General features: G+C 42.5%; 1 protein-coding gene across 1 annotated transcript in view; it reads left to right on the plus strand.

Moving 5' to 3' along the window:
• The window catches only part of ctnnd2a (catenin (cadherin-associated protein), delta 2a), a 386,866-nt gene that overhangs the window by 237,529 nt on the left and 124,385 nt on the right, over window positions 1-24,952 (plus strand). The window lies entirely within an intron of this gene.

Raw genomic sequence — 24,952 nt, forward strand, 5'->3', positions numbered from 1 at the left:
ATGAAGGAGAGGAGATAGGGGGAGGAAATGAAGAAGATGAGAGAGGACACACTCTTTTGGCTCTCAGCACGGCCCAGGGGTAATTTCCTCTCCACATGAGAAATGCATGCTGGGATATGGAATCACCTCCGAGGGAGGGTAATGATGCATCACCAGAACCTTGGCCCAGAGGAGCCGTGTGTGTGTGTTTGTGGGTGTGTGTTGTGTGTTTGTGTGCTTGTGTGTTGTGTTTTGTGTGTGTGTTGTGTTTAGTGTGTGTGTGTGTGTGTGTGTGTGTGTGTGTGTGTGTGTGTGTGTGTGTGTGTGTGTGTGTGTGTGTGTGTGTGTGTGTTTAGTGTGTGTGTGTGTGTGTTGTGTTTGTGACTTGGCCATCTTTCCTAACTGTTGTAAGTAAGTAGCCCGTTGTGGTCATTTTTCTGAGTGGTTGCTCTCTGTGTGTGTGTATGTGTGTTTGTGTTTGTGTGTGTGTGTGTGTGTGTGTGTGTGTGTGTGTGTGTGTGTGTGTGTGTGTGTGTGTGTGTGTGTGTGTGTGTGTGTGTGTGTGTGAGCGCCCTTGCATGCGTGTGTCTGCATGTGTCTGTACATTTTTGTGTGTATTTGCTGTGTCCTCGGTGTTAAGGAGCCATTCTACTAGTTATCTTCTCTGTTATGATGATGGTGCTATAGTTTACCAGGGGGCCTAGGTCTGGACTATCCCTGGAGAGAGTCTGGAGGAGGGTCGGGGACTGGAGCCATGCTAGCCACATGTTATTCACATACCGTAAAATTTCAATTAAAAGCAGAGCATTAAATAGCCCCTTGTCCCTTTTAATAGCCGGACATCGGCACACATTTCAGCAAATAAATGCCTGTTTCAAATAAATGCCTGGTCTAAATTAATTGTTTACGAGGTTACCGTGGACACATCTCTAAAGCACGAATATTGGGGGTGTACGATAGTCAGCCTAGTCTGATCTGCGATGGATTTGTTATTAGAATATTTATACTGGTCATACTGGTCACAGTACACAGTGTGGCGGTCTTCTCAACATTTTATTGCGTAAAATCTGTGTGCATTAAGTAAATAGACACCTGGCTCAAATAGAAGCATGTTTCTAATAAGCGGCTGTTGTGTTGATTGATTAAAGCTAATAAACACCCAGGCTATTAAAGTTTATGGTAGTCGTAGCAAATAGGCTTTTTGAAGTGATGATGGGTGATGACAGTGATACTTGTGGTGATTGTTGTGAATTTGTTGATGATGCTGAAGATGATGATGATGATGATTAGTTGAGCAGTTTGATTGACATTACTTTGTCACCATTGTTGCTTTCTGGAGCTGAACAGAAGTGATGAGTGAAACCCTTGACTGCAGCAAGATCACTGTGAAGTGTTTTGTTTTGGTAATCATCGGTGGAAAAGGGGGAGAGGGTAGGGATATAGGAGAGAGAGAGAGGAGAGATAGAGAAGAGAGAGAGAGAGTGAGGAAATGGAGGAAGGCACAATTTGACAGAGACAAAACATCAGACATGAACCGAAGACAAGGACATAATTGTTGCTTTCATTGTTGAAAGGTGCTCTCTCTTCTCGCTATTCCCCTACTCTTTCTCTCGCTCCTTCTCTCTCGCTCCTTCTCTCGCTCCTTCTCTCTCTCTCTCCTTCTCTCTCTCCTTCTCTCTCTCTCTCCTCTCTCTCTCTCCTTCTCTCTCTCTCTCCTTCTCTCTCTCTCTCCTTCTCTCTCTCTCCTTCTCTCTCTCTCCTTCTCTCTCTCTCCTTCTCTCTCTCGCTCCTTCTCTCTCTCTCTCCTTCTCTCTCTCTCTCCTCTCTCTCTCTCTCCTTCTCTCTTTCTCTCTCTCCTTCTCTTTCTCTCTCTCTCTCTCTCTGTATTGTGTGAAGCAGCGTCAGTAGATGAAGCTGTCAGTATGTGTGTGTGCATCATGTCAATGGTGTTTACTGTAATTACTGCCTCTGGCAGCTCTTCCATTAACATCCATCACACACTCACCTAATAGATATAGTCATAAACACTGGACAGGTGCAGTGAAATGTGTTGTTTTACATGGTCATACTGTAGTAGTACGGCACCCCCTGGAGCAAATCTTACCTTGTCGGCTCTGGTATTTGTACCAGTGACCTATGGTTACTGGCCCAATGCTCTAACTGCTAGGCTAGATTCCGCCCAAACACACACACACACACACACACACACACACACACACACACACACACACACACACACACACACACACACACACACACACACACACACACACACACACACACACACACACACACACGTGCACACACACACACACACACACACACACACACACACACACACACACGTGCACACACACACACGTGCACACACACACACACACGTGCACACATACACACTCATGCACACACGCACACGTGCACACAAACCCCCCACAACACCTAATCTATAGCTCAATGAGGTATCGGGTACTCAAGGTTAATATATGAATACGTATGTGTCAGCTACTTCACACACCCTCTCCTGACATTGCCACTGTCACACATACACACACACACGCACAAACACACAGACACACACACACACCGCCACTTCACACATCCTATTTTAACATTGCCATCGTATTAAGGGGGATTATTGTAAAATGGCAGCTAGGCAGAATCCTATCTCCACGTGTCTCCTCTCTGCACTTGGATTAAAGGAAAATGTGCACCTGTTTATGGAAAGTTCTATATTACATTAAAAGAACTATATTGCATAGGCAGCAGACGGTAAGGTCAGGGAGTTGTATATCTTTTTTGAAGTTTGTCTTGTTTTATCAAATCAAATTCAAATCAAAATCAAATCACATTTTATTGGTCACATACACATATTTAGCAGATGTTATTGCGGGTGTAGCAAAATTCTGGTGTTCCTAGCTCCAGCAGTACAGTAATATCTAACAATTCACAACAATACACACAAATCTAAAAGTAAAAGAATGGAATTAAGAAATATATAAATATTAGATTGAGTAATGTCGGAATGGCATTGACTAAAATACAGTAGAATAGAATACAGTATATATAGTGACTTACGGAAGTATTCAACCCCCTTGGCATTTTTCCTATTTTGTTGCCTTTCAACCTGGAATTAAAATAGATTTTTGGGGGGTTTGTATCATTTGATTTACACAACATTCCTAAAGTGGAACAAACAAGCAATAAGACAAAAAAGAAAAAAGAAAACGTAAGCGTACATAACTATTCACCCCCCAAAGTCAATACATTGTAGAGCCACCTTTTGCAGCAATTACAGCTGCAAGTCTCTTGGGGTATGTCTCTATAAGCTTGGCACATCTAGCTACTGGGATTTTTGCCCATTCTTCAAGGCAAAACTGCTCCAGCTCCTTCAAATTGAATGGGTTCCGCTGGTGTACAGCCATCTTTAATTCACACCACAGCTTCTCAATTGGATTGAGGTCTGGGCTTTGACTAGGCCATTCCAAGACATTTAAATGTTTCCCCTTAATTAAACCACTCGAGTGTTGCTTTAGCAGTATGCTTAGGGTCATTGTCCTGCTGGAAGGCAAACCTCCTTCCCAGTCTCAAATCTCTGGAAGACTGAAACAGGTTTCCATCAAGAATTTTCCTGTATTTAGCACCATCCATCATTCCTTCAATTCTGACCAGTTTCCCAAAAACATCTCCACAGCATGATTCTGCCACCACCATGCTTCACTGTGGGGATGGTGTCCTCGGGGTGATGTGAGGTGTTGGGTTTGTGCCAGACATAGCGTTTTCCTTGATGGCCAAAAATATCTATTTTAGTCTAATCTGACCAGAGTACCTTCTTCCATATGTTTGGGGAGTCTTCCACGTGCCTTTTGGCAAACACCAAACGTGTCTGCTTCTTTTTCTGGCCACTCTTCCATAAAGCCCAGCTCTGTGGAGTGTATGACTACAAAGTGGTCCTATGGACAGATACTTCAATCTTCGCTGTGGAGCTTCGCAGCTCCTTCAGGGATATCTTTGGTCTCTTTGTTGCCTCACTGATTAATGCCCTCCTTGCCTGAGCTGTGAGTTTTGGTGGGCGGCCCTCTGTTGGCAGGTTTGTTGTGGTGCCATATTCTTTAAATGTATACATTTAATAATGTGTTTAATGGTGCTCCATGGGATGTTCAAAGTTTCTGATATTATTTTATAACCCAACCCTGACCTTTACTTCTCCACAACTCTGTCCCTGACCTGTTTGGAGAGCTTCTTGGTCTTCATGGTACCGCTTTCTTAGTGGTGTTGCAGACTCTGGGGCCTTTCAGAACAGGTGTATATATACTGATCATGTGATCAATGATCATGTGACACTTACATTGCACACAGTTGGACTTTATTTAACTAATTATGTGACTTCTGAAGGTAATTGGTTGCACCAGATCTTATTTAGGGGCTTCATAGCAAAGGGGGTGAATACATATACACACACCACTTTTCCTTTTTTCTTTTTTAGAATTTTTTGAAACAAGTGATTTTTTTCATTTCACTTCACCAATTTGGACTATTTTGTGTATGTCCATTACATGAAATCCAAATAAAAATCTATTTAAATTACAGGTTGTGGCCTCCCGAGTGGCTCAGTGGTCTAAGGCACTGCTAGCTGTGCCATTAGAGATTCTTGGTTGAAGTCCAGGCTCTGTTGCAGCTGGCCGCGACCGGGAGGTCCATGGGGCGACACACAATTGGCCCAGCGTAGTCTGGTTTGGGGAGGGCTTGGCTGGCAGGGATATCCTTCTCACCGCGCACTAGTGGTTCCTGTGGCGGGCCGGCCGCAGTGCACGCTGACACGGTCGCCAGGTGTACGGTGTTTCCTCCGACACATTGGTGCGGCTGGCTTCCAGGTTGGATGGGTATTGTGTGAAGAAGCAGTGTGTCTCGGTTGGGTTGTGTTTCGGAGGATGCATGGCTCTCGACCTTCACCTCTCCCGAAACCCGTACGTGAGTTGCAGCGATGAGACAAGACTGTAACTACCAATTGGGGAGAAAAAAGGGGTGAAAAATACAAAACAAAACAACAACAAAAAAAATGACAGGTTGTAATACAACAAAATAGGAAAAATGCCAAGGAGGATGAATACTTTTGCAAGGCACTGTACATATGAGATGAGTAAAGCAGTATGTAAAGATTATTTAAACATTTTTAATGCGACTAGTGTTCCATTATTAAAGTAGCCAGTGAGTCCAAGTCTATGTATATAGGGCACCAGCCTCTAAGGTGCAAGGTTGCGTAACCGGGTGGAAGCCGGCTAGTGATGGCTATTTAACAGTCTGATGGCCTTGAAATAGACGCTGTTTTTCAGTCTCTCGGTCCCAGCTTTTATGCACCTGTACTGACCTCGCCTTCTGGGTGATAGCGGGGTGAACAGGCCGTGGCTCGGGTGGTTGATGGCCTTCCTGTGACATCGGGTGCTGTAGGTGTCCTAGAGGACGGGTAGTTTTCCCCGATGATGAGTTGGGCAGACCGCACCACCCTCTGGAGAGCCCTGAGATTGCGGGCGTTGCAGTTGCCATACCAGATGGTGATACAGCCCGAAAGGATGCTCTCAATTGTGCATCTGTAAAAGTTTGTGAGAGTTTTAGTGCTGTTGCGCCTTCTTCATCACACTATCTGTTTGGGTGGACCATTTCAGATCGTCAGTGATGTGTACGCCGAGGAACTTGAAGCTTTCCACCTTCTTCACTCCGGTTCCGTCAATGTGGATAGAGGCAAGCTCCCCTGCTGTTTTCTGAAGTCCACGATCAGCTCCTTTGTTTTGTTGACGTTGCGAGAGAGGTTATTTTCCTGACACCACTCTCCCAGGGCCCTCACCTCCTTCCTGTAGGCTGTCTCATCACAACTACTGTTGTGTCGTCTGCAAATATGATGATTGATTTGGAGGCGTGCTTGGCCACGCTGTCATGGGTGAACAGGGAGTACAGGAGTGGGCTGAACACGCAGCCTTGTGGGGCCCCTGTGTTGAGGATCAGCAAAGTTTCCTACCTTAACTACCTGGGGGTGGCCCGTCAGGAAATCCAGGAACCAGTTACACAGGACGGGGTTCAGATCCAGGGCCCTGAGCTTAATGATGAGCATGGAGGGTACTATGGTGTTGAATGCTCAGCTATAGTCAATGAACAACATTCTTACATAGGTATTCCTCTTGTCCAGAGCGGATAGTGCGATGCGGATCTATTGGGGTAGTAAGCAAATTGAAGTGGGTCTAGGGTGTCAGGTAAGGTAGAGGTGATATGATCCTTAACTAGCCTCTCAAAGCACTTCATGATTACAGAAGTGAGTGCTACGGGGCGATAGTCATTTAGTTCAGTTACCTTTGCTTTCTTGGGTACAGGAACAATGGTGGACATCTTGAAGCAAGTGGGCACAGCAGACTGGGATAAGGAGAGATTGAATATGTCCGTAAACATTCCAGCCAGCTGATCTGCGCATGCTCTGAGGACGCGGCTAGAGATTACATCTGGGCCGGCAGCCCTGCGAGGGTTAACAGCTTAAACGTCTTACTCATGTTGGCAATTTGAGAAGGAGAGCCCACAGTCCTTGGTAGCGGGCCTCGACGGTGGTACTTTTTTATCCTCGAAGCATACGAAGAAGGTGTTTAGCTTGTCCAGAAGCAATACATCAGTGTCTGCGACGTGGCTGGTTTTCCCTATGTATTCTATGATTGTTTGTAGACCCTACCACATACGTCTGGTGTATGAGCCGTTGAATTGCGACTCCACTTTGTCTCAGTACTGACATTTTGCCTGTTTGATTGCCTTACAGAAAGAATAACTACACTGTTTGTATTCGGCCATATTCTCAGTCACCTTTCCATGGTTAATTGTGGTGGTTTGCTCTTTCAGTTTTGCACGAATGCTGTCATCTGTCCACGGTTTCTGGTTTGGGTAGGTTTTAATAGTCACAGTGGGTGTAACATCTCCTATACACTTCCTGATAAACTCACTGTCACTGTATCCATGTATTCGTTGATGTTATTCTCAGAAGCTACCTGGAACATATCCCAGTCCGCGTGATCAAAACAATCTTGAAGCATGAATTCCGATTGGTCAGACCAGTGTTGAATAGACCTTAGCATGGGTACTTCCTGTTTGAGTTTCTGCCTCTAGCAAGAGAGGAGCAAAATTAAGTCGTGTTCAGATTTGCCAAAGGGAGGGCGGGGGAGGGCCTTGTGGGCATTTCAAAAGAGTTGAGTGGAAGGGGCCCAATGATTTACCAGTACGAGTACTACAGTCAATGAGTTGGTCGAACTTCTGTAGCATTTTCCTCAAATTTGCTTTGTTAAAATCCCCAGCTACAATAAATGCAGAATGTAGTTTCCAGTTTGCATAAAGTCACCACTTTCATGAGAAGTACAGATGAGTTGAATATCTTGTATGCCGATGTCATGTAAAAGTTAAGCACAACCGTGCAGACGTTTAGGTCAGTGAGTTTCATATCTTGTTTCAGCAAAGTCCTCTTGCATGCGCTCCATCATACATTAATAAAGACCTTTATCTCTGTTTCTGGTTTGATGCTCTCATTTGAAAGCTGAGCCCAGACTTGCATAAAGACGTTAATGTCAGTGAGTTGTATATCTGGTATGTGAGAGAGGGATGAGGAGCTTGACCTTTGGAAGAACAATATGGAGCAACTCAAGTGTTCATTGTCTCTTATTAGATGAGGCAGCCATCGATCTGGAATATTCTGGAGTGGAAGAGTTGAATAAAGAAGAAATCAGTATGTCTAACTTTTGAGATAGATGCTCTATATATCTCTTCCTCCGTCTCTTCCTCCATCACCCCCTCCATCTCTCTCTCAATATGATGTCATCTCTTCACCTCTCCCTCCCTCTCTTCTTCCATCTCTCTCTCTCCATCATTCCTTCATTGAGAGGCAACAGGAAATGGTGATGATTGTTGAAGTCGAGAGCATTCATCCAGAATTTAGAGTGGAAGTGTTTTCTCTCTCTCTCTCTCTCTTTATCTCTCACTCTCTTTTTTCCCCCTGCCCTGCAGGGTGTGCGTGGCCCCAGAGGCTTCGATCTTATTCATCATACTAATGATGTGATACTGTGTGTTTGTGTGTGTAAAATCATCAAAGGCTCTCTCTATAAGCTAGATGAAGCATTTGCTGCAAGGAGGGAGGTAAAAGGAGGAATGGAAGGAAGGAGGGAGGTACAACGAGGGAAGGGAGGAGGAGGGTAAAGGGAGCGATGGAAGGAGGGAGGTAAAAGGAGAGATGGGAGGTAAAAGGAGGGGAGAGAGGAGGGAGGTAAAGGGAGGGATGGAAGGAGAGAGGTAAAAGGAGAAATGGAAAGAGGGAGGTAAAAGGAGGGATGGAAGGAGGGACATAAAGGGGATGGATGGAAGGAGAGGTAAAAGGAGAGATGGAGGGAGGAAGATAAAGGGAGGGATGGAAGGAAGGAGGTAAAAGGAGAGATGGTAAAAGGAGAGATGGAAGTAGGGAGGTAAAGTGAGGGATGGAAGGAAGGAGGGAGGTAAAAGGAGAGATGGAAGGAGGGAGGTAAAGGGAGGGATGGAAGGAAGGAGGGAGGTAAAGGGAGGGATGGAAGGAAGGAGGGAGGTAAAGGGAGGGATGGAAGGAAGGAGGTAAAGGGAGGGATGGAAGGAAGGAGGTAAAGGGAGGGATGGAAGGAAGGAGGTAAAGGGAGGGATGGAAGGAGGGAGTTAAGATCTTTTGTCATCAGACAATATCTTTTGTTTTCTTACTCCTCTCCCCATGATGACATTGTGTGTATGTGTGCGTGTGCATGTGATTGTATGACCTCACCCCTCATCTCCGGTCCTGTGGAGGGACAGATCTATAATGTGTTTGTCCTGTCCTGTATTGACTGCCTGTCCTGTGTGGCCTGCCTGTCCTGTGTGGCCTGCCTGTCCTGTGTGGCCTGCCAGTGAAGTGTTACATTACTTCCTGACACCCTATAATTACACTAACACACGCTTCACCTCACACACTCTTAAGACTGTTATATTATCTCTATTATACAGTACAATAGATACAGCCAAGGTCTAGTCACTCTCAGCATCTTGGGAAAATGCATTAACAAAGAAACACACACACATTCACATCAGTAATATTTTCAATACTCTCACTGATAGCAAAACAACCATTACGCAACAAGCCACATTTATAAGAACTGAGATGTCAGTCATCACAGTAGCACTCCCACCACCTCTTTTCTCTACCTCTCTACTTATCTCAATATTAGTTCCCCTCTCTTTCTTCCTCTCTCTCTCTCTCTCTCTCTCTCTCTTTTTCTTTCCCTTTCTCTCTCTTCTTCTTGCTGTCACTTTTTCCTCATTTTCTCTCTTCTCTCTCCCCCTTTCTCTCTCCTCCTTTCTTTCTGAAGTGGCTGGCTGGATTTAGCCTTGGTTAATCCTTCTGAAGTTTGTGTGAGTGCAAGCAGGTGTAACACACACACACACACACACACAGCAGTAGCTATATGAATGCAGAGCACTCTGCTCTGTATGACTCAGAGAATTAAACCCTCAGTTATATTACAGCTTCTGACTGCTTAAACCTAGACACACACACACCGACACACACACTATACCGACACACACACTATACCGACACACACACTCATATAAATATGAATGAATATTTTAACATTGCAGGTGGTTTGTTTACTTGAGATGGTCAATAGAGGTAAAAATATAACTTTTCACCTTGTTTGTATCGTGTCTGAATAGCTGTTTGTCTATTGTTGAGGTGTGTGCTGTTGTTAGCTATCAGCTTCCTTCACTGTAGTAATAATCTGAATGATTATTGCCTCTGTGGGCTTGTCTGAAGAGAATACCAGGCAGGTGCACATGCTCATCATAGTCATATTAGTTTGGTTTTAGCAGTAGAGGATCTAATTTTCTCTCCACCCACACACATACAAAAAAACACTTACAGGCAACTGACAAAATAAAGGAAACACTTACGTAAATTAGGGATACAAAGTATATTGAAAGCAGGTGTTTGAGTTAATAAAGCAATAACATCCCTTAGGGTTATGTATAAAAATGCCCAGTTGCTACCATGGCTAGAAGAAGAGATCTCTGTGTGTGTGCGTGTGCGCGTGCGTGTGTGTCTCAGTCAGATCTCAAACCAATTGAACACTTATGGGAGATTGTCGCCTGACACCTGAGACAGCATTTTCTACCACCATCAACAAAACACCAAATTAAGGAATTTCTGATGGAAGAATGTTGTTGCATCCCTCCAATAGAGTTCCAGACACTTGTAGAATCTATGCCAAGGTGCATTGAATATGTTCTGGCAGCTCGTGGTGGCCCAACGCCCTATAAAGACACTTTATGTTGGTGTTTCCTTTATTTTGGCAATTACCTATACAATCTCTCTGCTACCCTAATACCTCCCTCTGCTGCCCTTGGACCTCTCTCTGCTACCCTAATACCTCTCTCTGCTACTCTAGGACCTCCCTCTGCTACCCTAATACCTCCCTCTGCTGCCCTTGGACCTCTCTCTGCTACCCTAAGATGTCTCTCTGCTACCCTAGGACCTCTCTCTGCTACTCTAGGACCTCCCTCTGCTAACCTAGGACCTCTCTCTGCTACCCTAGGACCACTCTCTTCTACCCTAGTACCTCTCTCTGCTACCCTAAGACCTCTCTCTGCTACCCTAGGATCTCTCCCTGCTACCCTAGTACCTCTCTCTGCTACCCTAGGACCTCTCTCTGCTACCCTAGGACCACTCTCTTCTACCCTAGTACCTCTCTCTGCTACCCTAGGACCTCTCTCTACTACCCTAGGACCTTTCTCTGCTACCCTAGTACCTCTCTCTGCTACCGTAGGACCTCTCTCTGCTACCCTAGGACCTCTTTCCGCTACCCTAGGACCTCTCTCTGCTACCCTAGGACCTCTCTCCGCTACCCTAGGACCTCTCTCCGCTACCCTAGGACCTCTCTCTTCTCCTCTCTCTGCTAATGTACCTCTCTTCTCCTTATTGAACTCTATGGAGAGGTGACAATGTGTGAGTTGTGGGTCACGAGCTGATAGAAAAGATGAGAGAGAGAGAGCACCAGAGATAGTTCAATACCAGAGAGAGACAGAAAGTAAGAGCATTCTATAACCAGAGAGTGTATGCGTGTATTTTTGACCTTTCTGCCCCTAATTGTGTGTATAGTGCTCCAACACTTCTGATGTTAAGAAGCCTCTCCCTTCTCTCCCCTGAGGGCTCAATAACAATATACCCCCTCCCCCCATCCCCTATTTCTCTAGCTCTCTCCTTCATCCTACTAGCCATCTCTACATTAGCAAGCCCTTGCTCTGTTGGAGAGCTGTGAGAGAAGTGTGCTTGTTGTCGCTGCCTGTCCGTCTGCCTGTCGACTTGTTCTCTGCTTTAGGTTTTAGTGGAGGGAGTTAGTGTTTTGGTGTCCTTTGTACTCTGTCCTCTGAGAGAGAATGCACTTAGACAGAGAACGAGAGAGGGGTAAAAAGGAAGAGAGGTAGGGAGAACTAGAGAGAAAGAGAAAAGAGAGAAATAGACAGAGAGGGCAGAGAAACCAAGAGAGTGTAACAGAGAGAGAGAGGGAATAGCATTTCAATTCTGGCAACATCAGAACAGAAGTGAATTTTCTTGGGACCTTGTTCATAGAATTTATAAGTCTACTGTGAACTCCCTTTGCACTTTGTGTGTGTGTGTCAGCCCTCATCTGTCTCACTGTGGAATTTTCATCTATAATTTCAGGGAGGGTTTGACCTCTGCAGTAAATGTCTGCCTCAGTAAGGAGTCGGACAGACGACCCACTGGGCGCAAACTGGTTGAATCAACGTTGTTTCAGCGTAATGTCACATATTGTGACGTTAAAGTACTCATAAACTGTTGTTTTGAGGGTGACAATTTTTAAACAGGATTATGTCATCATTGTAACCCATTTTCAACATAGACAAACCTTGTATAAAATGTGTTGGTATTAAACATTATATCCACTATCAGAAAAAAAAATAGTGCCTCCCAAGTGGCGCAGCGGTGCTTGAGGCATCACTACAGACCTGGGTTCGATCCCAGGCTGTATCACAGCCAGCTGTGACCTGGAGACCCATGAGGCAGCACACAACTGGCCCAGCATCGTTAGGGGAGGGTTTGGCCGGCCGGGATTTCCCTGTCCCTTCGCACTCTAGCGACTCCTTGTGGCGGGCCAGGCACCTGGAAGCTGACTTCAGTCGCCAGCTGGACGGTGTTTCCTCTGACACGTTGGTGCGGCTGGCTTACTGGTTAAGCAAGCAGTGTGTCAAGAAGCAGTGTGGCTTGGCAGGGTCGTGTTTCGGAGGACTCATGGCTCTCGACCTTCGCTTCTCCCGAGTCCGTAGGGGAGTTGCAGCGATGGGACAAGACTGTAACTACCAATTGGGGAGAAATATTTTTTTTTTATAAATTATAATAAATAAAAATACAAATAAATACAATAGGCTGGGCAGCACCTCTGACTGGAGAGTTTATTTATCTGCGATTAGTCATTTTGTCTCCCATCCACGGTTTAAGTAAGGCCAGTCCTACTTAACTTTGTTATTTGTCACTGACAGTGACAACTACCAATGTGCTACCTTGAGAATGATTATTGAGAGATCTCTTAATAACTAAATATATTAACTGTTTCTATCAAAGTCATTCCAAAGGGTAGGTTTAACAGAGCTAATGAAATGTAACCATACTTTATAAGTCATGTATCATCAATGAGACTATTTTGGTCTATACAGTTGAAGTCGAAGTTTACATACACTTAGGTTCGTCATTAAAACAAATGTTTCAACCACTCCACAAATTTCCTGTTTACAAACTATAGTTTTGGCAAGTTGGTTAGGACATCTACTTTGTGCATGACACAAGTAATTTTTCCAACAATTGTTTACAGACAGATTATATCACTTATAATTCACTATATCACAATTCCAGTAGGTCAGAAGTTTACATACACTAAGTTGACTGTGCTTTTAAACAGCTTGGAAAATTCCAGAAAATTATGTCATGGCTTTAGAAGCTTCTGATAGGCTAATTGACATAATTTGAGTCAATTGGAGGTGTACTTGTGGATGTATTTCAAGGCCTACCTTCAAACTCAGTGCCTCTTTGCTTGACATCTTAGGAAAATCAAAAGAAATCAGCCAAGACCTCAGCAAAATAATTGTAGACCTCCACAAGTCTGGTTCATTCTTGGGAGCAATTTGCAAACGCCTGAAGGTACCAATAGTACGCTAGTATAAACACCATGGGACCACGCAGCCGTCATACCGCTCAGGAAGGAGACGCGTTCTGTCTCCTAGAGATGAACGTACTTTGGTGCGAAAAGTGCAAATCAATCAACAGCAAAGGACCTTGTGAAGATGCTGGAGGAAACAGGTCCAAAAGTATCTATATCCACAGTAAAACGAGTGCTATATCGACATAATCTGAAAGGCCACTCAGCAAGGAAGAAGCCACTGCTCCAAAACCTCCATAAAAAAGCCAGACTACGGTTTGCAACTGCACATGGGGACAAAGTTTCGTAATTTTTTGAGAAATGTCCTCTTGTCTGATGAAACAAGAATAGACCTGTTTGGCCATAATGGCCATCGTTATGTTTGGAGGAAAAAAGGGGAGGCTTGCAAGCCGAAAAACACCATCCCAACCGTCAAGCACGGGGGGTGGCAGCATCATGTTTTGGGGGAGCTTTGCTGCAGGAGGGACTGGTGCACTTCACAAAATAGATGGAATCATGAGGTAGGAAAATTATGTGGATATATTGAAGCAACATCTCAAGACATTAGTCAGGAGGTTCAAGCTTGGTCGCAAATGAGTCTTCTAAATGGACAATGACCCCAAGCACACTTCCAAAGTTGTGGCAAAATGGATTAAGGACAACAAAGTCAAGGTATTGGAGTGGCCATCACAAAGCCCTGACCTCAGTCCCATAGAACATTTGTTGGCAGAACTGAAAAAGCATGTGCGAGCAAGGAGGCCTACAAACCTAACTCAGTTGCACCCGCTCTGTCAGGAGGAATGGGCCAAAATTCACCCAACTTATTGTGGGAAGCTTCTGGAAGGCTACCCAAAATGTTTGACCCAAGTTAAACAATTTAAAGGCAATGCTACCAAATACTAATTGAGTGTATGTAAACTTCTGACCCACTGGGCATGTGGTGAAATAAATAAATGCTGAAATAAATCATTCTCTCTACTATTATTCTGATATTTCACATTCTTAAAATAAAGTGGTGATCCTAACTGACCAAAGACAGGGAATTTTTACTAGGATTAAATGTCAGGAATTGTGAAAAACAGAGTTGACATGTATTTGGCTAAGATGTATGTAAACTTCCGACTTCAACTGTATATAATTAGCAACGTCATCAACAGCTATTGTTTCAATTCAACCCAGGGTTCAACTAAAAATAGACAATACATATCGGCCAAGGGTTTCAAGCTATGGTTGATTTCATATATTTCATATCTTCCAAGTTAATCAAAGACGTATTGGATTAACATCTCATCCAAAAATCACAGTTAAACAATATGACTAAATCAAACCCAACTGTATTTCAAATTTGAATTAGATGTAGTGCTGTTCGTAACTTATATTTTTCGTTGAGATGGGGATGTGAATCCAAAATATCAATTAGTAATTTGTAGACAAACTGGAATTAAAGCCAGACAAAAGATACATCTCCTTCAAATGTTGATATTTGGTTGTTGTGTTGTCAATTCAATATTACTTTTGTAATAAAGTTAATAGTCTAAAGTTAAAGCTTTGTAACAGTATTTATTCAACCTTAGAATTAGTAACACATCCATGACCACATTTTGTAACTGTACAGTACATTCCGAAAGTTTTCAGACCCCGCGTTTTGTTACATTTTAGAATAAGGCTGTAATGTATTACATAAAAAAACACACAAGACCCCATAATGACTAAGCAAAAACGTGTTTTTAGAAATGTTTGCAAATCTATAAAACAAATATTTATGAAAAATATTTCATTTACATAAGTATTCAGACCCTTTACTCAGTATTTTGTTGAAGCATCTTTGGCAGTGATTACAGTCTCCAGTCTTGTTGGGTATGACGCTACATGTTTGCCACACAGGTATTTGGGGAGTTTCTCCCATTCTTCTCTGCAAATCCTCTCAAGCTCTGTCGGGTTGAATGGGGAGTGTTGCTGCACAGCTAATTTCAGGTCTCTTCGGAGATGTTAGATCGGGTTCAAGTCCGGGCTCTGGCTGGGCCACTCAAGGACATTCAGAGACTTTTCCCAAAGCTGCGTTATCTTGGCTGTGTGCTTAGGGTTGTTGTCCTGTTGGAAGGTGAACTTTCAGCCCATTCTGAGGTCATCAGGGCTTTGGAGCAGGTTTTCATCAAGGATTTCTCTGTACTTTGCTCCGTTCATCTTTCCCTAGACCCTAACTAGTCCTCCAGTCCCTGCAGATGAAAAACATCCCCACAGTAAGATGCTGCCACCACCATGCTTCACCGTAGGGAGGATGCCAGGTTTCTTCCAGACGTGATGCTTGGCAAAAGAGGCCAAAGAGTTCAATCTTGGTTTCATCAGACCACAGAATCTTGTTTTTCATGGTTTGAGAGTCTTTAGGTGCCTTTTGACAAACTACAAGCGGGCTGTCATGTGGCTTTTACTGAGGAGGGATTTCCGTCTGGCCACTCTACAATAAAGGCCTGATCGTTGTCCTTCTGGGAGGTTCTCCCATTTCCACAGAGGAACTCTGGAGATCTACTAGAGTAACCATTGGGTTCTTGATCACCTCCCTGATCAAGGCTCTTCTCCTCCGATTGCTCAGTTTGGCCGGTCAGCTCTAGGTAGTCTTGGTGGTTCCAAACTTCTTCTATTTAAGAATGATGGAGGCCACTGTGTTCTAGGGAATCTTCAATGCTGCAGAAATTTGTTGGTACCCTTCCCCAGATCTATGCCTTGACACAATCCTTCCTTCTACCTCATGGCTTGGTTTTTGCTCTGACATGCACTGTCAACTGTGGGGCCTTAAATAGACTGGCGTGTGCATTTCCAAATCATGTCCAATCAATTAAATTTACCACAGGTGTTCTCCAATCAAGTTGTAGAAACAGCTCAAGGATGATCAGTGGAAACAGGATGCACCTGAGCACAATTTCGAGTCTCATAGCAAAGGTTCTGAATACTAAAAAACTGTTTTCACTTTGTCATTAGGGGTTATTGTGTGTAGATTGATGCAGACATTTTTTTATTAAATCCATTTTAGAATAAGGCTGTAACGTGAACTAAATGTGGGAAAAGTCAAGGGGTATGAATACTTTCCGAATACACTGTACATTTCTGTAACTATAAATGTATTCTTATATGTTCCTAGAAAGTGTGCATGTTCAACATAGCATGCAAAGGTCGCAGGTCTGTGGAGATTTTCACAATTGCTGTAATAATCTGTGCAGAATCTTGAACAGCACTGGTCACTTGCACTTTGTACCTGTTCTACACATTTTGCCATCAGACTGAGAGAAATGGTAGCATTTTTAAAGCGAATTTAAGCTCAAATATAGGTGTGTTGATTGCAATAAAGGCACTGGATTATGTCTTGTTTGCTAAATGAACAAATGAAATAGGCAGTGGCATGGTGCATATTAACATAGAAGCACAGTGACAGACTGTATGCCTCAGTGCAGTCATATTCGTGTCTTATTGGGGGTGTAGGTTCCAGTTAGTTATTTTTGGCATTCCGTGAGAGTGAAATTCCAGTTCATCTGTTCTGTTATATTTCATCAACTCTGACTAAGTGCACTTGATATTAATTTGATCTGATGTCCCGTTTGGAACACTGCCAAGTAAAGAGCATAATTGTTGTTGTTTTTTAATTTATGTTTTTGCTCAATCTGATTTGGTGGCCACCCATGCCAACACCCTTGGATAAGACATTAAGTTGTTGTAAAATAACAAATCTCTGACATTGTATTCCTATTAGAATGTGGTTGTTCTTTTAGTGGTTGAAAGTATAGTGATAACACATTAAGAATTCAACAAACTTCTAGCTATCTTTTTGAGTGGGTGAATACAAGTTGAAATCACATTGATCAACGTCTCAATCAAATATTACCCACATTATTACTTTTGAAATGACATGATGTGCCCAGTAGGAAGGCATTTCGGACATTTGAAAAATCCTGAGAATGTCGATATTTGCCTTCCTCGGAGCCCACAAAAAGAAAACGATTTCCCAGCAGTGGGCACGAACTCGTGATGGTCAGAGCCGGAGCATGTTGCTTAGATCACCGCGCCACCGCAGTTCACAATGCTTTACCAAGCCTTAACAATACTTGACAATAGTTCATGGAAACAGCTTGTTGTTTTGAATTATTTAGTTTTAAACCTTCCCCAAACCATAGCCCTAACCCTAACCATTCAGAATGAATACCTAAACTTAACCCTTTGAGTTCTTTCTGTTTTAACCCCGTAACCACGTGGAATTCATCTGCCAAAAATAGACGTTCATTGATAATACGTTGAATTTCGAAGGGAAACTATGAGATCGTGTTGCACACGCAATCACACACACGCTAATGTCCACCCTGACCTTATCACAATTTAATTCACACCTCAGAAGGATTCTTTGTCAGTGTGATGTGTTGTGGCGAGGAGGTGACACACACACACGCACACACACACGCACACACACGCACACACATGCGCATACACACGCACAAACACATGCACACACACAAGCACAAGCACAGGCACGCTCTGTGACATCTTCATTAGTGGATTAAAGTGATGATGCAGGGTGAGACACACACACACACATACACGCCTATTAGAGCAGCACATTATAAGTCACCTCCCTTGTTTGTTATTATCTCGAGACCAATAGACGTGATTGCAGCTCACCGCCTAAATCACCAGACACACACAAACACATACACATACATACACACACTAATCAGCAGACAAAGGACAGTGATTTAAGGACATTGGCTCATCTATCCACTGCTGTAATCATCACTCTGCCCACACTATGATTGGCTAAGTGGCTGTTTTGGAGTGTTTTCTGGCTCACAGGGCCAGTATAATGTTTTTTCTACGTGTGTGTTTTATTCTCTCTCTGCCTAGCTAAGATTTTTATATCGTATCATCCACACAATTAGCAGTCACCAGAGCATGTCTTAATAATACAGAACGTTAAACATGTATGGCCCAATGCTACTTAGCATGCAGCAGTGTATCACACACACACAGGCGATTTGATTTGACTGACAATGTCCCTGTGTGTGGACTATGATTAGTATTGAGGTGTGTGTGTAGGTTAATTCAGGATCATAGTCTTACTGCAGAAACAGAAACGGAGCATGTTCACATGATCCATACAGATGGAGAGATCTGAGAGGAAAGACTGTTAACATGAGATTAAAGACTGTTAACATGAGATTAAAGACTGTTAACATGAGATTAAAGACTGTTAACATGAGATTAAAGACTGTTATCATGAGATTAAAGACTGTTAACATGAGATTAAAGACTGTTAACATGAGATTAAAGACTGATAACATGAGATTAAAGACTGTTAACATGAGATTAAAGACTGTTAACATGAGATTAAAGACTGATAACATGAGATTAAAGACTGTTAACATGAGAGGAAAGACTGTTAACATGAGATTAAAGACTGTTAACATGAGATTAAAGACTGTTAACATGAGATTAAAGACTGTTAACATGAGATTAAAGACTGTTAACATGAGATTAAAGACTGTTAACATGAGAGGAAAGACTGTTAACATGAGATTAAAGACTGTTAACATGAGATTAAAGACTGTTAACATGGGATTAAAGACTGTTAACATGAGATTAAAGACTGTTAACATGAGAGGAAAGACTGTTAACATGAGATTAAAGACAGTTAACATTAGAGGGACGACTGTTAACATGAGATTAAAGAATGTTAACATGATATTAAAGACTGTTAACATGAGAGGAAAGACTGTTAACATGAGATTAAAGACTGTTAACATGATATTAAAGACTGTTAACATGAGAGGAAAGACTGATAACATGAGATTAAAGACTGTTAACATGAGAGGAAAGACTGTTAACATGAGAGGAAAGACTGTTAACATGAGATTAAAGACTGTTAACATTAGAGGGACGACTGATAACATGAGATTAAAGACTGTTAACATGAGATTAAAGACTGTTAACATGATATTAAAGACTGTTAACATTAGAGGGACGACTGTTAACATGATATTAAAGACTGATAACATGAGATTAAAGACTGTTAACATGATATTAAAGACTGTTAACATTAGAGGAAAGACTGTTAACATTATATTAAAGACTGTTAACATGAGAGGAAAGACTGTTAACATGAGAGGAAAGACTGTTAACATGAGAGGAAAGACTGTTAACATGAGATTAAAGACTGTTAACATGAGAGGAAAGACTGTTAACATGAGATTAAAGACTGTTAACATGAGAGGAAAGACTGTTAACATGAGATTAAAGACTGTTAACATGAGATTAAAGACTGTTAACATGAGATTAAAGACTGTTAACATGAGAGGAAAAACTGTTAACACCGTTTGTCAGTTTGTTATCAAGTGTGTGTGTGTGTGTGTGTGTGTGTGTGTGTGTGTGTGTGTAACTTTGTACTGTCTGTTTTGTTGCTGTGTCTTAATGAGCTCACAGTGAGAGATTGACTCTATCCTCAGTGTTGCTATTTACCTGTAAAAGTACTGTTCTCAGTAATGTGTGTGCCTGAGTGTGTGTACATGCGTGTGTGTGCGTGTGTCCGGGTGTGTGTGTGTGTGTGATTGTCACAAATGCCGATCAGCAATTTTTGGACCTTACCTTTCCCAACTCAGCGACTTTGTGTTTGTGCACACACGTGTGTGTGTGTCTATGGAGTGAACACCTGTCTATCAGTGTAATGCTCTTTTCCATTACTGATCCAATTCTGTTTGTTCAGCTAATTGCTTCAGAGGCTGCAACCATCAGTGTTTTTGTTGCCTGGCAAATTATTTCATGGGCATGCATACTGTCATACCCTCCCTCCCTCCCTGCCTGCCTGCCTGCCCGCCTGCCCGCCTGCCCGCCTGCCCGCCTGCCCGCTTCCCGCCCGCCTCCCTCCCTCCCTCCCCGCCCGCCTCCCTCACTCCCTCCCTGCCCAACACCCTGCCTACCTGCCTGCCTCCCTCCCGGCTTCCCTCCATCCTTACTTGTGTGGATGTGTGCGTTTCCTTTTGAAGACCCTCTAATCAATTTCCCACATAATTGTTTTATTGGGGGGTGGGGGGAGAGACTCAGTCAGGGTCAAGCTTACTGTTGCAAGTTAGAATAGTACAATAACGTGTGATTTCTACATTTGTTTGTGCATCAGCAGTTTCTCTTGTTATGCCAGTCACTGATCGTCACTCAATTAGCTCATGTCAGCTAACATTTATAGATTGGTAAGTTAGTCTAGCAGCCAGCTATCTCAACTTAGTAATTATGTCCGAATTACCGGCCGTGGGTTACCGGCCCCATTGATTTTGTTAGTCAGTCTCATTCAAATACTGTATCATATTAAAACCTGCAAACATTTCTCTTCACCCCAAGGCAAAAATCAGTAGAATTGCATAAAATGTGTTATACAATTGCAAAATCTTCTCTACGCCCCATGGCAATATGTGTATAATTACACTGAATTCATTCTAAAACGCACATGTGGGCCGTGAGCAACTGCAGTCCCTCATATTGAATTCAGATTTGTTGTGGCCCCCACCCCCATCAAAGTGGCCAAACCTGTCTTACAGCCTGAATTCAAAATTAAATATATTTTTTCTCACCCATTTACACACAATACCCCATAATGACAAAGTGAAAACATGTTAAGATATTTTTGCTAATTTATTGAGACGGAAATACAGAAATATCAAATGTACATAAGTATTAACACCAAAGTCAATACATGTTAGAATCACCTTTGGCAGCTATTACAGTCTTTGCACACCTGGATATTAAAATACTTGCCCATTATTCTTAAAAAAAATTCTAGACAACCATTTTTAAGTAATGCCATAGATTTTCATGCAGATTTAACTTGTAACCTGTAACTTGGTCACTCAGAAACATTCTTCTTCGTAAGTAACTGTAACGGCTTTCTTCTGTGGACGAAGGAGAGGACCAAAGCGCAGCGTTGTTAGTGTTCATCATGTTTAATAAAGACGATAAACGTGAACACTACAAAATACAAAACAACAAATGTGAAAAACACGAAACAGTTCTGTCTGGTGCAGACACACGAAGACAGAGACAACCACCCACAAAACCCAACACAAAACAGGCTACCTAAATATGGTTCCCAATCAGAGACAATGACTAACACCTGTCTCTGATTGAGAACCATATCAGGCCAAACATAGAAACGGGAAAACTAGACACACAACATAGAATGCCCACTCAGCTCACGTCCTGACCAACACTAAAACAAAGAAAACACAAAAGAACTATGGTCAGAACGTGACAGTAACTCCAGGGTAGATTTGGCCTTGTGTTTTAGGTAACTGTCCTGCTGAATGGTGAATACATTTGTAATTTTTTAATTTCACCTTTATTTAACCAGGTAGGCTAGTTGAGAACAAGTTCCCTTTATTTAACCAGGTAGGCTAGTTGAGAACAAGTTCCCTTTATTTAACCAGGTAGGCTAGTTGAGAACAAGTTCTCATTTACAACTGCGACCTGGCTAAGATAAAGCAAAGCAGTGCGACACACACAACAACACAGAGTTACACATGGAATAAACAAGCGTACAGTTAATAACACAATAGAAAAAACAAAGTCTATATACAGTGTGTACAAAAGTCGTGAGGAGGTAGGCAATAAATAGGCCATAATAGCAAAGTAATTACAATATAGCAAATTAACACTGGAGTGATAGATTGTTAGGCAGATGATGATGTGCAAGTAGAAATACTGGTGTGCAAATGAGCAGAAAAGTAAATAAAAACAATATGGGGATGAGGTAGGTAGATTGGATGGGCTATTTACAGATGGGCTATGGACAGGTGTATCGATCGGTTAGCTGCTTGGATAGCTGATGTTTAAAGTTAGCGAGGGAAAGTAAGTCTCCAGCTTCAGCTATTTTTGCAATTCGTTCCAGTCATTGGCAGCAGAGAACTGGAAGGAAAGGCGACCAAAGTAGGTCTTGGCTTTGGGGATGACCAGTGAGATATACCTGCTGGAACGCGTGCTATGGGTGGGTGTTGTTATCATGACCAGTGAGCTGAGATAATGCGGCGCTTTACCTAGCAAAGACTTATAGATGACCTGGAAACAGTGGGTCTGGCGACGAATATGTAGCGAGGGCCAGATAAAATTTTGGATTGGAGATGTTTAATATGAGTCTGGAAGGAGAGTTTACAGTCTAGCCAGAGAGCTAGGTATTTGTAGTTGTCCACATATTCTAAGTCAGAACCGTCCAGAGTAGTGATGCTAGTCGGGTGGGCGGGTGCAGGCAGCGAATGGTTAAAAAGCATTCATTTAGTTTTACTAGCGTTTAAGAGCAGTTGGAGGCCATGGAAGGAGTGTTGTATGGCATTGAAGCTCGTTTGGAGGTTTGGTAACACAGTGTCCAAAGAAGGGTCAAATGTATATAGAATGGTGTCGTCTGCGTAGAGGTGGATCAGGGAATCACCCGCAGCAAGAGCGACATCGTTGATATATACAGAGAAAATAGTCGGCCCAAGAATTGAACCCTGTGGTACCCCCATAGAGACTGCCAGAAGTCTGGACAACAGGCCCTTCAAGTTGACACACTGAACTATGTTTGAGAAGTAGTTGGTGAACCAGGGGAGGCAGTCATTTGAGAAACCAAGGCTATTGAGTCTGCCGATAAGAATGCAGTGATTGACAGAGTCGAAAGCCTTTGCCAGGTTGATGAAGATGAAGACAATCTTTTATTGATGGCGGTTATGAAATAATTTAGTACCTTGAGCGTGGCTGAGGTTCACCCGTGACCAGCTCGGAAACCAGATTGCACAGCAGAGAAGGTACGGTGGGATTCTAAATGGTCAGTGATCTGTTTATTAACTTGGCTTTCGAAGACATTAGAAAGGCAGGGCAGGATGGATATAGGTCTATAACAGTTTGGGTCTAGAGTGTCACCCCTTGGAAGAGGGGGATGACTGCCACAGCTTTCCAATCTTTAGGGATCTTGGATGATACGAAAGAGAGGTTGAACAGACTTGTAATAGGGGTTGCAACAATGGCGGTGGATAATTTTAGAAAGCTCTCTCATTGTCTGGTGGAAAGCAGACTCACCCAGGTTTTGCGCTAGGATTTTGCCAGTGCTTAGCTCCATTCCGTTTAGTTTAGTTTTTATCCTGAAAAACTCCCCAGTCCTTAATGATTACAAGCATACCCATAATATGATGCAGCCACCTTGAAAATATGGAGAGTGGTACTCAGAAATGTGTTTTGCCCCAAACATAACACTTTGTAAATCAGGACAAAAAGTTTATTACTTTGCCACATTTTTGCAGTATTACTTATTGCAAATAGGTTGCATGTTTTGGAATATTTTTATTCTGTACCTTCTTCCTTCTTTTCACTCGGTCAATTAGGTTAGTATTGTGGAGTAATTACAATGTTGTTGAATCATCCTCAGATTTCTCCTCACAGCCATTCAACTCTGTAAATGTTTTAAAGTCACCATTGGCCTCATGGTGAAATCCCTGAGTGGTTTCCTTCCTCTCTGGCAACTGAGTTAGGAAAGATGCCAGTATCTTTGTAATGACTGGGTGTATTGATACACCATCCAAAGTGTAATTAATAACTACACCATGCTCAAAGGGATATTAAAGGTCTGATTTTTTGTATTTTTACCGATCTACTGTCACGCTGGTATAAATGATTCGGGAAACAGGCGCAGGAATGCGTAATAGATATTTTTATTAAGCCCAAATTATGGTGCGCACAGGGTAGAAATCCTAAACAAGAGAGCGAGGAGTACCTTAAATAAATAACACATGTGCACAATGATTAATACACCGGACAAGACCACAATTGCGCGAAAGCCTAAACACACAGCACAGGTACTCACACGCACCAACGGACATTGTAACAATAATCAACAGGTCACTGGTAAACCAAGGGCACATTTATACCCCTGAACAAGTTAGTTAACCCACTGTTCCTAGGCCATCATTGAAAATAAGAATTTGTTCTTAGCTGACTTGCCTAATTCAATAAAGGTAGAATATATTTTTTTAAATAAAAATACAATTACTATTCACTGGGAATTGGGGCCAGGTGTGCGTAATGAAAGTTCCGGAGGGATCCGTGACATCTACCAATAGGTGCCCTTCTTTGCGAGGCATTGGAAAACCTCCCTGGACTTTATGGTTGAAACTGTATTTGAAATGCAGTGCTCTAGTAAGAAAGCTTACAGATAACTGTATCTGTGGGGTACAGTGACGAGGTAGTCATTCAAAAAATCTGTTAAACATTATTATTGCACAGAGTGGGTCCATGCAACTTATTATGTGACTTGCTAAGCACATTTTTACTCCTGAAATATTTTGCCTTCATATAGAAAAGGGGTTGAATACTTTTTGACTCAAGACAATCATCTTTTCTTTTTTAATGATTTTGTAAAACACATAATTACACTTTGACATTATGGGCTATTTATTGTGAGTAGGCCAGTGACACAAAAAAATCTAAATTCAATATTCAGACTGTTACACAACTAAATGTGGAAAAAGTCAAGGGGTGTGAGTACTTTCTGAAAGCACTGTACATTACCAACGCTTAAGTGGTGATTAATTAAGCCTAAATGCTTCACTGGTACACAGCTTTGTATGAACTGTGGTTTTGAGTCAGTTCACATACAATTTACACTGTGGTAGAGGTTGTGGTATTATGGACAGAGATGCTTTCCTTGTGTGAATGAGTCATCTTGTGATTTTCACTCTTATTAGATTTCCACCTCCTCTATCCCTCTC

This window comes from Oncorhynchus kisutch, linkage group LG18 (genome assembly GCF_002021735.2).
Source record: "Oncorhynchus kisutch isolate 150728-3 linkage group LG18, Okis_V2, whole genome shotgun sequence".
Classification (NCBI taxonomy): Eukaryota; Metazoa; Chordata; class Actinopteri; order Salmoniformes; family Salmonidae; genus Oncorhynchus; species Oncorhynchus kisutch.